The 13,551-nt window shown below is 29.1% G+C and overlaps 1 protein-coding gene across 1 annotated transcript in view; it reads left to right on the plus strand.

Moving 5' to 3' along the window:
* The window catches only part of LOC111684422 (DNA mismatch repair protein Msh6), a 99,111-nt gene that overhangs the window by 5,434 nt on the left and 80,126 nt on the right, over positions 1 to 13,551 (plus strand). The gene's annotated exons all lie outside the window — the stretch shown is intronic.

A 13,551-nucleotide genomic window follows, 5' to 3' on the forward strand; every position in this document is an offset into this window, starting at 1 on the left:
CGCAGCAGGAGAGTTGTGTTTAAGTGTAAAAAGGAAAAGAATAATAGAAATCTAGTAATTAAGAAGATGAACAAGTATAAGTGAGTAAAACATATACAAGAGTGAGAGTAGAGAGTAATAAGAGTACAAGCATAAGAAGGATAGAGTTGAACAACTAGAATACAATTGGAACGGCGGTTGTTAAACAACTAAAAGAACTTTTGAAGATCTTTATATTTTCTAATTTTTGTTCTGAAAATATAAAACTATTAAAGAGATTTTCTTTTACATTACATACTTATATATTATTTTGCTATTTAGGTCTGAAGTTGTGTCCAGCGCTTGTTGTTCCAATTGTAATCAAGCTGTTAACTAAAGAAAAAAAATCGTCACAGAGTATATTTGATATTTCCTAGATTTTAAGTTATAGTTTAATGGTTACGATAAAAAAGTTATTTTTTTTTGTGTGTTTTTCTTGTAAAAATCAACAATTTAATTTAAAATTCATTCCTAAAAGACAATAGAACAATTCTGCATAGAATGATTTTTTAGCAAAGATAGTAAAACTTCACAAATATGTATGAACTACTTATTTGTGAAATGGTCAATTAAGCTCTTTAAACTGTAGTCAATTGTTAGTGGAACTTCACAGAAGTTATTTCTTACTTAAAGCTGTGAGACACGGTTGTCAGTAAAATGTGCAGAAAACGTCTAACGATCGTGTGTACTAACAATTTTTCTTTTGCAACGCTGTCAGAGAAAGCATAACTGTCAATGTTGCAAGACAAATTTTGTAAATTCACATGGTGTTAACAACCGTGTATACATAGCTTTTAACACACACACTTTCGTTTCTCGATTTTGTTAAGATTTCTTTATTTAAAATTTTTCTTATAACTCGTTCTTATTGAGTGTGGAACTCGACTCGCTGGCCGGGATGTGAATGTCTGGTTTGTGTCGATGTTCCTCAATACTGTTTTCTAACTAATACTTTCGTAACCTCTAGAATGTAATCCTAGGATTACATGTATACTTCCAGGAAATTGGAAGTGTTAGGATTTCAGGATTTACTTCTATAACTTCTTTTTCTATCTAGCCTTTTTCCTAATCTCCAATCCTACACTCTAACTACTACTACTTTCGTGAACCTCTAGAATGTAATCCTAGGATTGTATGTAAATTTACTTATAGTTTTTTCTCCGATTCAGTATTTACCAGAGAGATTAAGAGAGTAAGATTTTTCGTTCTAATTTTTGGAGTGTAAACTTTCTTCTCTATCCAGCCTTTGCCTAATCTTCTCTTAGTATGTAATAAATCCGTTAGAGGATTTATAACTAAACTCTATGGATTATAAACGAGAGACTTATTTTTTTAACTTGTATTTACCTTCTTTCTAGGCTAGCACTGATCATATCGTTACGTCTTATCCATTCACTTGTTTCATCAAAAAAGAGTCCCCTAAAATCACATTAGTTTTGCTCCTCGCGGGGGTTTGATCCGGTAATGCTTGTGGTATGTGATAAAACTTATTCTTTTTATCTAACCAGGAATGGTACGATGGTACTTTTTTTGATACTATTTAATGTGTAAAAGTACCCTGATACACCCGAGTCTTATTTGATACTTTCAGTGCCACAATCTCAATATCGTTTAACCTGTAGTAAATCTTTTTGTATGGGAACTTTCACTTGTTTCGTTTCGAAATTAAAAGAGATTAAGAATATGGAGAATATTCTTTAAAATTAAAAAAATTTTTCAATTTATTTATTCTCGAAAATGCATCAAATAAAAGTTGTAGGAAACAGCTCTATAACTTTAGTAGCTGTTTCTCTTCAATACTAACACACAAAATGTTAGAATAGTTGAAAACCTGAGACTAAGTTAAACGCTTCTATAAGATTAATAAGCGCTGAGTTCGAATATTATTTCATATTTTCTCCATCACATCTGGAATCCGAGATAATATGTCCCCAGTTTTGAGAAAACGCAATTTTTGTCTCTTTTCGAGATTAAAAGAGAGAATCCTATAAGACCTCTTGGAATAATGAAAAAGTGGGTAGAACCACGAAAATACTATAAGGTGACCCTGATGAGAGCAAGACGAAAAATCTCCTCAAAATGAGCAAGTCTGAAGTTAGTATGATAGTACGTTTTCTGAGTGAACATAGAAGATTACGAGCACATTAATGCAAAATTGGACGTAAGAATTCAGAAGTATGTTGAGCATGTGAAGAGGACAGTGAAACTCTGGAGCACTTTCTTTGCAACTGCCAGGCATTCGTCAAAGTTAGATCATAGTAACTTGGAAGTGATGTTATTCCGGAAATAACATTCCTGACTAATACTGATTGGAAGATTCTTAGGAATTACGTTCAGGAAACTGAGTTTCTGAATACTGAAAAATAATTCATAAAGTTCCTTTTTTCATGATAAGGAACCCTCAATACACCTAGGCCCTATTTTGGCCTAGATGTATTTCTTCAGATTTGATGTAGTACACATCCTCCTATCAAGCTAACCTAACTTAACCTAAGTACTTTGAGATCCAAAAAAAATATTTGTATATACTGAAATAAAATCACTTTTTCCATCCCTGTATCTAACTATTCTCTACCTCTCTTTGATGGGATAATTTCTCATTTTCTCTGCCTCAATTACACAATTTCTCTGACTTAATATCTCTCTACTTTACTCTGTCTAAATTCCTCTTCTACTTAATTTATCTGCTTGGCTGAATTCTTTTTTTCTATCTCTCTCTAGCTATATTCCTCTTCTTATGTGGCTGAATTTCTCTCAAACTATTTTCTACTTATTTCTCTCTAATTAGCTACATGGATTGATTAATCAGAAAAAAATATTCCGCCCCCTATCGTGGGTGTAATTCACTGCCCGCCAAATAAAACTTATTTAATATTTTCTAAAACTTAAGTCCACACAATAAAGAATTCTAATTCTATATTCTTCTATGAAATATTTAAAAAAAATCGTTTTAGTTAAAGACTTTTTGAAAATATTTAAAACACAGAAAGAATATAAGAAATTTTCTTTGAAAAAATAAATATATATTGCCTGGTTTTATTCATAAATCCCAGCAATCAAAAGCATTTGGTTTTATTTTTTTTCTGTGGTCTGTTCTTCCATAAAGCTCAATAAAATACAATAAATCAATAATGATTAATTTTGAAGTAACAAAAAAAAAAACAGCACAAAAATATAACAATGCGAAAATAAAACACTGAAAAAAACAACAATAATATCTACAGCTTACAAAATATTTAAATTTTTTAGAAAATTAAAGAAAAAAATATTAAAAATGTAAAATTAAGCAATTCCCTTTTAAAAATTTTCAATATTTTTTTTTTTTAAATTTGTATAAATTTGTTTAATTAAAAAAAAATAATAACATGTTTAATGTTTGATTCATAATATTTATTACATTATACAAACTTCATTCTAATTAAAAAATAATTTTTTATGATAAAAATTTTATTTACAAAAATTTTGTTCGATTCATAATATTTATGACAGAATTCATTCCATTTATGAAAGAGTTTTTTTTTTTTTGCTAATATGTATGTAATTAAACTTTTTAACAGTGTGTTATATTTTTTGTAAATGAAAAACTGCTAACGATTGAACAACGTAAATGTATAAAATGTCAACACATGTCATATTGAAAGAAAATTTAATTTATATGAATTGAATATTTTTTATTTGTTTACGGCTGCTGCTCCTGCCGTACGCACACACACACACTCAAACACATGAAAACAATTGCATAAATTTTGCAATAAAAAAAATGCGAAAAAAAATCTGAAATGAAAAGCAATGTTAAACAAATAAAAATTATTATTTTTTTATTGAAAATTAATTTTATTAAAAACAAAGTAAAAAAAAACATTGCAACAATACATTTATAAAACAAAGAAAAACAAATTGTTAGTTTTTTTTATTGTTTTAACCAAAGAGCAATTAATAAAAATCAATTATAAATATATAATATTTAACAAATTAAGAAAAAAATATATATTTTAAAGAATTTATTAAAAACACTTTTTAAAAGTGCCACAGAAATTAATGCAAAATAAGAACAATTTGTTGAAAAAATTCCCCGGTGGCAGCAAGTGACATTATAAATAAATCAGGCATATTAATACAATAAAATTGAGATTTCAGTAGAATGAATGTCGAAGTTTTAACGTGAGCACCTGCCTTAACGGCCTTATCTCACGGTGGTCTTCTTTATCCACTGGGTAGACTTGAGAACGGTCTACCATCGCCCCCTTGTTCTTCAATGAAGAACTCAGGTGGCAATTTTTGTACATTGGCTTTGACCGGTCCATGCACAAGTACTATGCTGGAGTACTCGAGCTATCTAATCTGTGACCATTGGATGGTCTCTGTTGATTCGGCAACAGCTCCTAAAGACGTAACCGGTGGACCGAAGAACGATCCTTCAATAAGCCGAAAACATTGTTCTAACTCACGGGGACACACTGTGGTAATTTTGATATGAACAGAGTATACTCTAAACATATCTGGACAATGAAGGAAAATTCAATGGTTTCAAATGTATATGATACCTTTAATCCATCATCAGTCAACCCAGCACACATCTCATTCATACGACATATTCATAAGAGAAAAACATACAACACATTTATTATAGGTAGATGGGTGGATGAGGTCCGCCATACCCCACATTCGTCCCGTATCATATACAATTAATACCAACTCATTTCCAATGCTTAGTCCCACAGCCACACCTCTGTAGGGTATCTGTTGTTTTCTGCAACAGCACCGAACTTATCCCGAAATATTGACTTTATTATGCATCCTCCCCGCGAATTTGGGTTTAAACCACAGCCACTACGTGGATCCCGAAGGTCTGTCCTCTGTCAATCTATGCAAGGACTAAGACAAGCAGTAGGCTGTAACCAATTGTTCAGTCCCGGCCAGACTGGAGGTATTGGCCACCTCTTTATACCCCGGGATTGCAATAACACCAAGGTGGAGATCTCACTAAGGTAACATGCCCCCGGGGGATTTCAGCAGAATATAAAAAATGAACTTGTTAGACCACCCACTACTTTGTGTTTTTTAGACGATGTTGACATTTTTTGTATATGTTTCTGCTAGTCTATGTATAGTAAATATCTTGTTTTTGTAACAGAGAACACACTGTGCTACAACTGATATGAACAGAGTAAACCTTGAACATACCCTGCACGCTGAAAAATGTCTTACCAATAACCGAGAAAAAACAAAGTTTGGAACTCTGCTCTGTGGACTACAAGTTCCTTTAGAGATGGTGATAATTTTGGTTCAGGTACTCAAGCTAATTAAACTTCTGAAAAGCAAAAACCTTACAACCATGTAGATGACTCTGTTGATTCGGCAATAGCTAAACTACGAATCTATTAAATAAGCTAAAGGCTTGTTTTTTTAACTCACAGAGAACACACTGTGCTAGAGATGGTGTGAAGAGAGTAACCCCTAAACATATCCTGCTCTACGAAGGGAACACTCCATTTCAATACAAAGTCTCAAACTCTGTCCTGTAGCCTCAAACTCTGTCCTGTGGCACTATGGGTTGATCCCAAATCAAATGATTTTAAATTTAAAGTCCTTAAAGACTTAAGTTATTTGTACTACCTTTTTTCATTCGAATTCCAATAATAACATGATGGAAAAGATCGAGAGATAATTCCCAAAGTGTTTTCAAAAAAATTGAAAATAAACAGGTTTTATATGAAACAAGTTCCGTTTACAAATTAAATTAAAAGACAAAGTCTCAAACTCTATCCTGTAGGCTACTAGTTTCCGTGGTACAATGGGTTGATCATTCGAATTGCAATATTTCAACAAATTGGAAACAATGAGGCTTCATATGAAACAAGTTCTTTTAACAAATTTTACAAATTCCAGAGCATAATTGACCAGTTTTACAAAGGGACTTATAAATAAAAATTTATTAAAGATTTACAAATCAAATTTTCATACAAAATTTGTTCTATAAATTTTTAATAAATAAAAGTATTTTATAAAACAGTTATAGAAAAATTCTCCTCCAAAAACATAAAATTTTTCCAAATTTTCTCCTTAATGGCAACAATAACAGTAAAAAAAAATAAAAAAATATTTATATAACACACGACTGAATTAAAACTTAAATTATGAATTTTAATTAAACATAAACTAAAACCATAAAAACAAGAACAAAAACAATAAACTACACATAAACACCCATTAAAAACTTTTGTAAATTTATTAATAAACAACTATGTAAATTGATTATATACAATAATACAATAAATATATTAACTATTATATAATTAAAAATCCTTGTGTAAGTATTTGTATAATAAAAAGACAAGTTATATATAAAGAAGAGAGAGAGTTAAAGAAATCCGGATTAAATAAAATTGAAAGGAATTGATGTAATAAATATAACGAGTAATATGATTACTCAAGAAATATGCGAAGAGATTAAATGAAAAACTTAAAAAAAAACTGTAATAATTAAAAATTTAAACAAAAGCAAAGGAATTAATTAAAAAAAAATAACATAAAAAAAAACTGTTGGCAAGGTCATATTGATTTAAAGAGAGAATTTTCAATTAAATTTACATTATTTTGTTTTTAATTATAAATTAAGTGAAAAAGTATTTTTGCAATAACTATGGATTATAAGTTGATTGCGGAAAGGGTTATAATAATTCCTTATGTATTGAATTTTTGTTATTTTAAAAACAACAACGAATATATGATAAAATTTAAATTTGAAAATCTCTTTATAATTTTTGCATGTTCAAACATTCAAGTAAAGCACACACACTTGACCTACTTAACGTATGATTGATATGTAATTAAAATATTAAGTATACGTTTCGTATGAAAGCTAAAAACGGAAAAGTTAAAAGAGATTTTTACATTTTAGGAAATTTAAGAAGTTATAACAATTGTGTATATATGACTCAAGTTGCTTTATATTCGTCACAGGTGGATTTAGTTCAAATTCTAAGTACATGTTTCATATATTATAAAATTATTTTAACCGGCAGAATATCTACCGATTAAATGATTACAGGAATTGGTGTGTTTAATGATCTTTTTAGTATTTCAAAAAAATACCGAGAAATACATGCATGGTATATACATAGTTTATTTATTAAACGTATGATTTATATTTAATAAATAAATATACGCTCTGTATGATCATTGCTGTCCGGAAAGTTATTTTATTTTATGTTAAAGATTGTATGAAGTTGTATTTTTTAAAAATTTTAAGAACAATGTAGAAGAGCAACATCTAGGTAAATTATTCGTCATGTTCCGCAGGTGCATGACAAACAGGATTGTTATCCGAAATGCAAACTTTTGATCATCAGGAGCACAAGTGCGAGTTGGTATCTTTGTGAAAAGTCTGTTGTCTAATCTGTTGTTGGCTTTTATCTAATATTTACTATCTAGTTTATAAATTAGACTATTGTTTAGTGCACAGATCAGTCTATGAACTCTGTTATTAAATAGAGTTTCGTATTCTCTGGTAAAAAGTATATTGTTTAACTTAGCTTCTGTCTTGGACTCGGCCTAGTTTATAAATAAGACTATTGTCTAGTGCATAGATTAGTCTATGAAATCTGTGTTGAATAGTGTTTTGTCTACTCTGTTTAATAGTCTATTGCTTAGTCTACAGATAAGTCTTCAATGTAGTCTATTAACTTAGCTACTGCCTTTGACTATGTCTAGTTTATAAGTTAGTCTATTACCTAGTTAATAGATCTATCTATAAACTCTATTATAGAATATTTTTTTGTCTACTCTGTTAAATAGTCTATGGGCAATTCTTAATCTACAGATTAGTGTTTGGTTATGTCCTTATAGACAGAATCTTTCTATTTATTTTGACGTTAATTTCGAACCATACGAATTCAACAGGCAGATACAATCCCATCTTTTCCAAGATCTGACTCTTCGCTTTATTTTTATAGTTATGCACAATGTCATAACTGTGGGAAACTATAGACGGCTTAATATAAATCGAATTTATTAGGAGCACTAGAAGCCGTGCTTCCTTTTGCAGTGTCTAAGAGAATAAGTGCTTATAGAAGCATAATTTAACATTGAAAGAAATCTCTTTCGGGTAGTTAGACCTTATCTTACTTTATTTGTGCTTCTGTCATGCTTCCTTCTGCAGAGCGTAAGAGAATAGTTTTTCCATAGTAATTGTTTCGACAGCCTACGAAGAAAATACATTCCTAGCAGCAAAACCTGACCTGTCAGGAAACTTCGAAACGCTGATTCCAGATAGAATGTCTTGGTCAAGCAGAACATTAGAGCAAATACTGGTATTTCCGTTACTGGAATCCGTTGTTACACAAATGGCTCTAAATTTTGAGGAGGGGGGGGGGTGGATCTGGGACTTTATATTTAAGATCAAGAAGCAGAAATATACCACCGTTTACTAAATCATAACACAAGCTTCCAGGAAGAAGTAAGAGTAAGACGCAACAAAAGCTGAACTAAAAATATGGGTGAGAGAATTCTATAAGACTTCTTGGAACAGTGGGTAAACCACAAAAATTCAATGGGATGACCCTGATGAGAGCAAGATAAAAAATCTCCACAAAAAGAGCCAGTCTGAAGTTAGTATGATAGTACGTTTTCTGAGTACAAAAACTAGACGTGCGGATTCAGACAAATGTATAGCATACGGAGAGGACAGCGAAACTCTGGAGCACTTTCTTTGCCACTGTCAGGCATTCGTCGATGTTAGATCCAAGAATCTTGGAAGTGATGTTATTCCGGAAATACCATTCCTGACTAACACTTATTGGAAGATTCTTAATAATTATGTTCAGGATACTGAGTTTCTGAACACTGTGAAATAATTCATTCACTTCCCTTTTTTTCATTATAAGGAGCGCACAACAGGTGTATTTCTTTGGATTTGACCCTAACCTAATCTATACCATGTGAAAGTCCATTCTGTCACCAGATTATCGTCAATTAAGTTTACCGTCATAGATCAGTCAGTTAAAGGCTCCGAGGGGTTAAACAAATAGTACAACCTTCATTTAGAAATCCAGTTCAGGGTTCATCTTGATCCTTGTTCTATATTATATCAAATTGTTATAAATTCAAGTGTAAAATTTCATTTAAATAAAAAGTTTTAATTTGTAAATTTAATATTAAATTTTTTTAGACGTATACGAATCTATGTTTTTAACATAATTAAAAAAATATATTTTTTGTTTATTTTATTATACTTTAATCCTTGTCTGGCAACTTAAAAATAAAAACTTTTGCAAAACTTAGACTCTCTTAATAAAACTCTCATACTCTCCTCAAGAAATCCAAGACTTTGTAAAAAAACAATTAAACTACTGATAAAATCTAAAAAAATACTATAAATATTAAAGAAATTGTTATAAATTATAAAAACAAAATTTAGGCTTAAATATTTTTTTCTGTTATTAAAACATATCTTTATTTAAAAATCTTTATAAATAAATGTATTATAATAACACACAAACAAACAAAAAAATAACAAAAGCAAATAAAACCCCCCAAAAAAATGTTTAACTAATTTTTAGCAAATTTACAATTTAAGAAACACTTGATTTTTTGTTAAAGTTTTTTTCTTAAATGTAATTCTCAAAACAAAATCATATAAAAACTAAGTGTAAAATTTGAAACTAAAATAAAAAACAACAACAACAATTGTAAAAATACTGCAAATCAAGCAAACTTAACTTTTTCCAAATAAATGTATAAAAAAAATTTAAATAAATAATTTTTTAAGCTAAAATAAAAGTAAAAAAAATCTAGTTTAAAATTTAGTTAATTAATAAAAAAATAGTTTTTAATATTAATTCAAATTTCATTATAAATAAAACAATTTTAGACTAAATGAACAAAAAGACAAAACCAAACAAAAAATTGTAATATAATTTAAATTATATAAATATTATCGAAAAAGAACAGCAAAATAAGTAACAATTCTTGGAGACAAAAAAAATGTAATAAATAAAAAAATTTCAAAATAACAAGCAAAATGAAATTAATGTTATTTAAAAAGAACCCCAACACTCACACACATATTTATTAAGAATTAATTAATATTAATAATAATAATAAAACTAGTTAAGCTAATAATTAAATAATAATAATAAAAAAATAATAAATAAAAAATTAAAAAAACAAGGAAAAATTTGAGATTATAAAGAAAGATGATAGTGATGAAAGGAAAAAAAATGAAGAAATAAAAGAAGAAAACAAAAAATTTAATAATATAAAAAAAATGTGTTTTATTTTAAAAACTTGTGTTAGGATTAAAAATCAAACTCGTATTTTATAAAAGGAAAACATGTATTTTAATAACAAAAAACTCTTTTCTGAAGGGAACCTTTTATAGGGTCAGTTATAGATCAGTCCTCATTAAATTCGAAATTTACATTCATATGTAGATTTTCATCACTGTGCTAGTAATTTTCTGAAATTTTTTCATCAAGTTTTCTGAAGAGGATCTTATATGAGAGATATGGTCAATTATTGACCTATCCTTATAACTTCTTGTAGACTGATTATGGTTCAGTCTAAAAGAAGTTAGTTTGGTTTTGATTGTTTACATTGTATATCACCTCTGTACTCGCATTTTACTATTCGTTTAAGTAATTTTCTGAAGGGGACCTTATATGGGCGATAGGGTCAAGTATAGACCGATCCATAAAAAATTTGACAGATCATGGCTCGCATGGACCCTATTTGTATCGAATTTCATTGTTATATTCTTATTTTTAAAAGAGTAATGGGGGGGTAGGGTCAATTATGGACCGATCCTAAAACAAAATTAGTAGAAAGGTTCGTAAAAAATCTACTTATTCCGAATTTCATAGCTATACTGGCATTTTGGGTCGGTTATGATTGTTAAAGTCAATTTCTGAAGGGAACCTTATATGGGGGGGGTAGGGTCAATTATGGATCAAAAGAATTTGGTGAAAGATATTATACTTACTTACGTCGAATTTCATCGCTATACTCGTGTTTTTAAAGCAGTTATGCTCGTGAAACCTGTTTTTTTTTTGAGGTCTGAAAAAGTGGACCGATATTGCACATTTTCCATACCGAACAAATATTAGCAATATGGAATGCCTATGCGAAATTTCGACGGTCTAGCTCTTCCTGTGTGGTCCCTATCGTGATTTTAACAGACAGACTGACGGACCGGCTGAAAGACGGACATGGCTAACTCCTCTTAGAATTTAATAAGGACCTAGAATATATATACTTTAATGGGTCTATGACCAATATTTCGATGTGTTGCAAACGGAATGACAAAATCAATATCCCCCCAACATTTTTGATGGTGGGTATAAAAACTAATTTTATTGACAACAGATGTACTTATGAGTGTTAGGATATATTCATATTACATACATAACGTTTACGCCTAATAAAAGTATTTTGTGGCACGTTAAAAATCAATCGTGAAATACACCAAATTAGTTAGTTAATTTGAAACCATTCGAATTCAAAAAAACTTGTACTAACGACACCTGTACGTATACGTGTTAGTGATATATTCATATTACAAATAATAAGTATACGCCTAATATAGAGATACAACCATTTTGAAATAGGACTTAGTTTGTCAGTTAGTAAGTAAGTTAGTTAGTTAGTTAGTTAGTTAGTTAGTTAGTTAGTTAGTTAGTTAGTAAGTTAGTTAGTTAGTTAGTTAGTTAGTTAGTTAGTTAGTTAGTTAGTTAGTTAGTTAGTTAGTTAGTTAGTTAGTTAGTTAGTTAGTTCGTTAGTTAGTCAGTCAGTTAGTTAGTTAGTTAGTTAGTTAGTTGGTTAGTTAGTTAGTTAGTTAGTTAGTTAGTTAGTTAGTTAGTTAGTTCGTTAGTTAGTTAGTTAGTTAGTTAGTTAGTTAGTTAGTTAGTTAGTTAGTTAGTTAGTTAGTTAGTTAGCATTCAAATTCGAAATAATGATTAGATCGAAATATTATGTATACCCCTTATGCAATTAAAAAAATGCATTAACATATAAAAATGTTTTACGATTTTGATCTTTAAGATAAATTTGTTTTGTAAATAGGTAATAGCAAGCTATGTTATAATATTATATGATGTTTTATGTAAAAATATTTGCTGTTTTAGACTAAAGCTACAACTTTATCTCCGAGAGTAAATCAAATTTCTAGAGGTTTGCACGATATGAGCACTTTTTTTGTTGCAAAAATGACATTAAGCCTAATAAAATATGCATGTAGTCTTGGGTAAAACTACAAGACAAGTGTCTTTTGTTGGTCTTTAATTAGGAAGTAGTGTCCATATGTGGATATATTTGTTCATGATTAAAAATTTAAAAAAAAAACTCGGACTGACCATTTAGAAATGGTTTCAGAACTTATAACTTATTCAAACACAACATGATGAAAGGTATATATAAATGTGGATATTCAGCTCTTACTGGTTTATATTGCTTTAAGTTTTTTTTTTTTTCACGAAACTTTCATGTCGAATTTTGTGTTAATTGGTAATTATTTAAGCAATTTATTGACGAAAATCTGATTTTCTGAAAGTAGCTTTATATGGAGGCTAGTGTTAAGTATGTTTTGATTTAAAAATAGGTAATGACATATATGTTTATATTGATATGGATATGACAAATTTCATCATTATGTTTAAGATTTTTCAGGGATATAAGTACGTTCATACAATTTTCTGAGGGAGACATTGCATGTGAGTATAGTTTATTAAGAAAGCTGACGAAATTTGGTAGTCTTATAACTGATTTAGTTTTAAACATAATTAAGCTGTTAAGCTGCAGGTCCGGTTATGTATGAAAAAGTTTATCGATTTAGACAAGATTTAGGCCTTGGACGGAGGAACACGTCTTAGCCAATTTTAAAAATGACCCAATATAGTGAAAAATGGTGTAGGGTATACAAATTCTAAGCTAATTAATGTAGTTTGTAAAGAAATTTATAAACCAAACCCTTGAACTTCTAAAACATATTCAAAAAATTTTAAAGATTTTATTATATAAGTTTTCATTTTTTGCTTATAAAATCAAGCACCTGTATGCAATTTGTTGCATAAACTTTGTCTATAACAATACTAACATATGTACCCACTATACTGCTACTGTTCTCTCAAAAAAGGTTTAAATAAATATTACAATGTTACTATATATTCCATAAATTTAGCTATTATCTTTTATTATTATTACAATTTTATTGTATATATTTATACATATATTTTTTAATAATATAAGTTAAAGTATGTTATAAACAAGCAATTTGTGTTAATATTAGTGATTTTCATGATGCATAAAATTTTATTTTATTTATTTTTTTTAACAAAACACTTTAAAGCATCCAAGGGTGCTTAAGAGTTCTCTCTATTCACAGTTCTGTTTAAGAGAACAACGCACCCAAGTATATTTTTTAAAAAATAATAAAAAAATCAAGTAGCAATAGGGTTGTGCAAACAATGCAATTTTGATTTGATGTTCCCTGTTTATTGCTAAGAAGGAAAAAGGGTTGTTATTGTTGTTTGTATAGAA

Source organism: Lucilia cuprina, chromosome 4 (assembly GCF_022045245.1).
Source record: "Lucilia cuprina isolate Lc7/37 chromosome 4, ASM2204524v1, whole genome shotgun sequence".
NCBI lineage: Eukaryota > Metazoa > Arthropoda > Insecta > Diptera > Calliphoridae > Lucilia > Lucilia cuprina.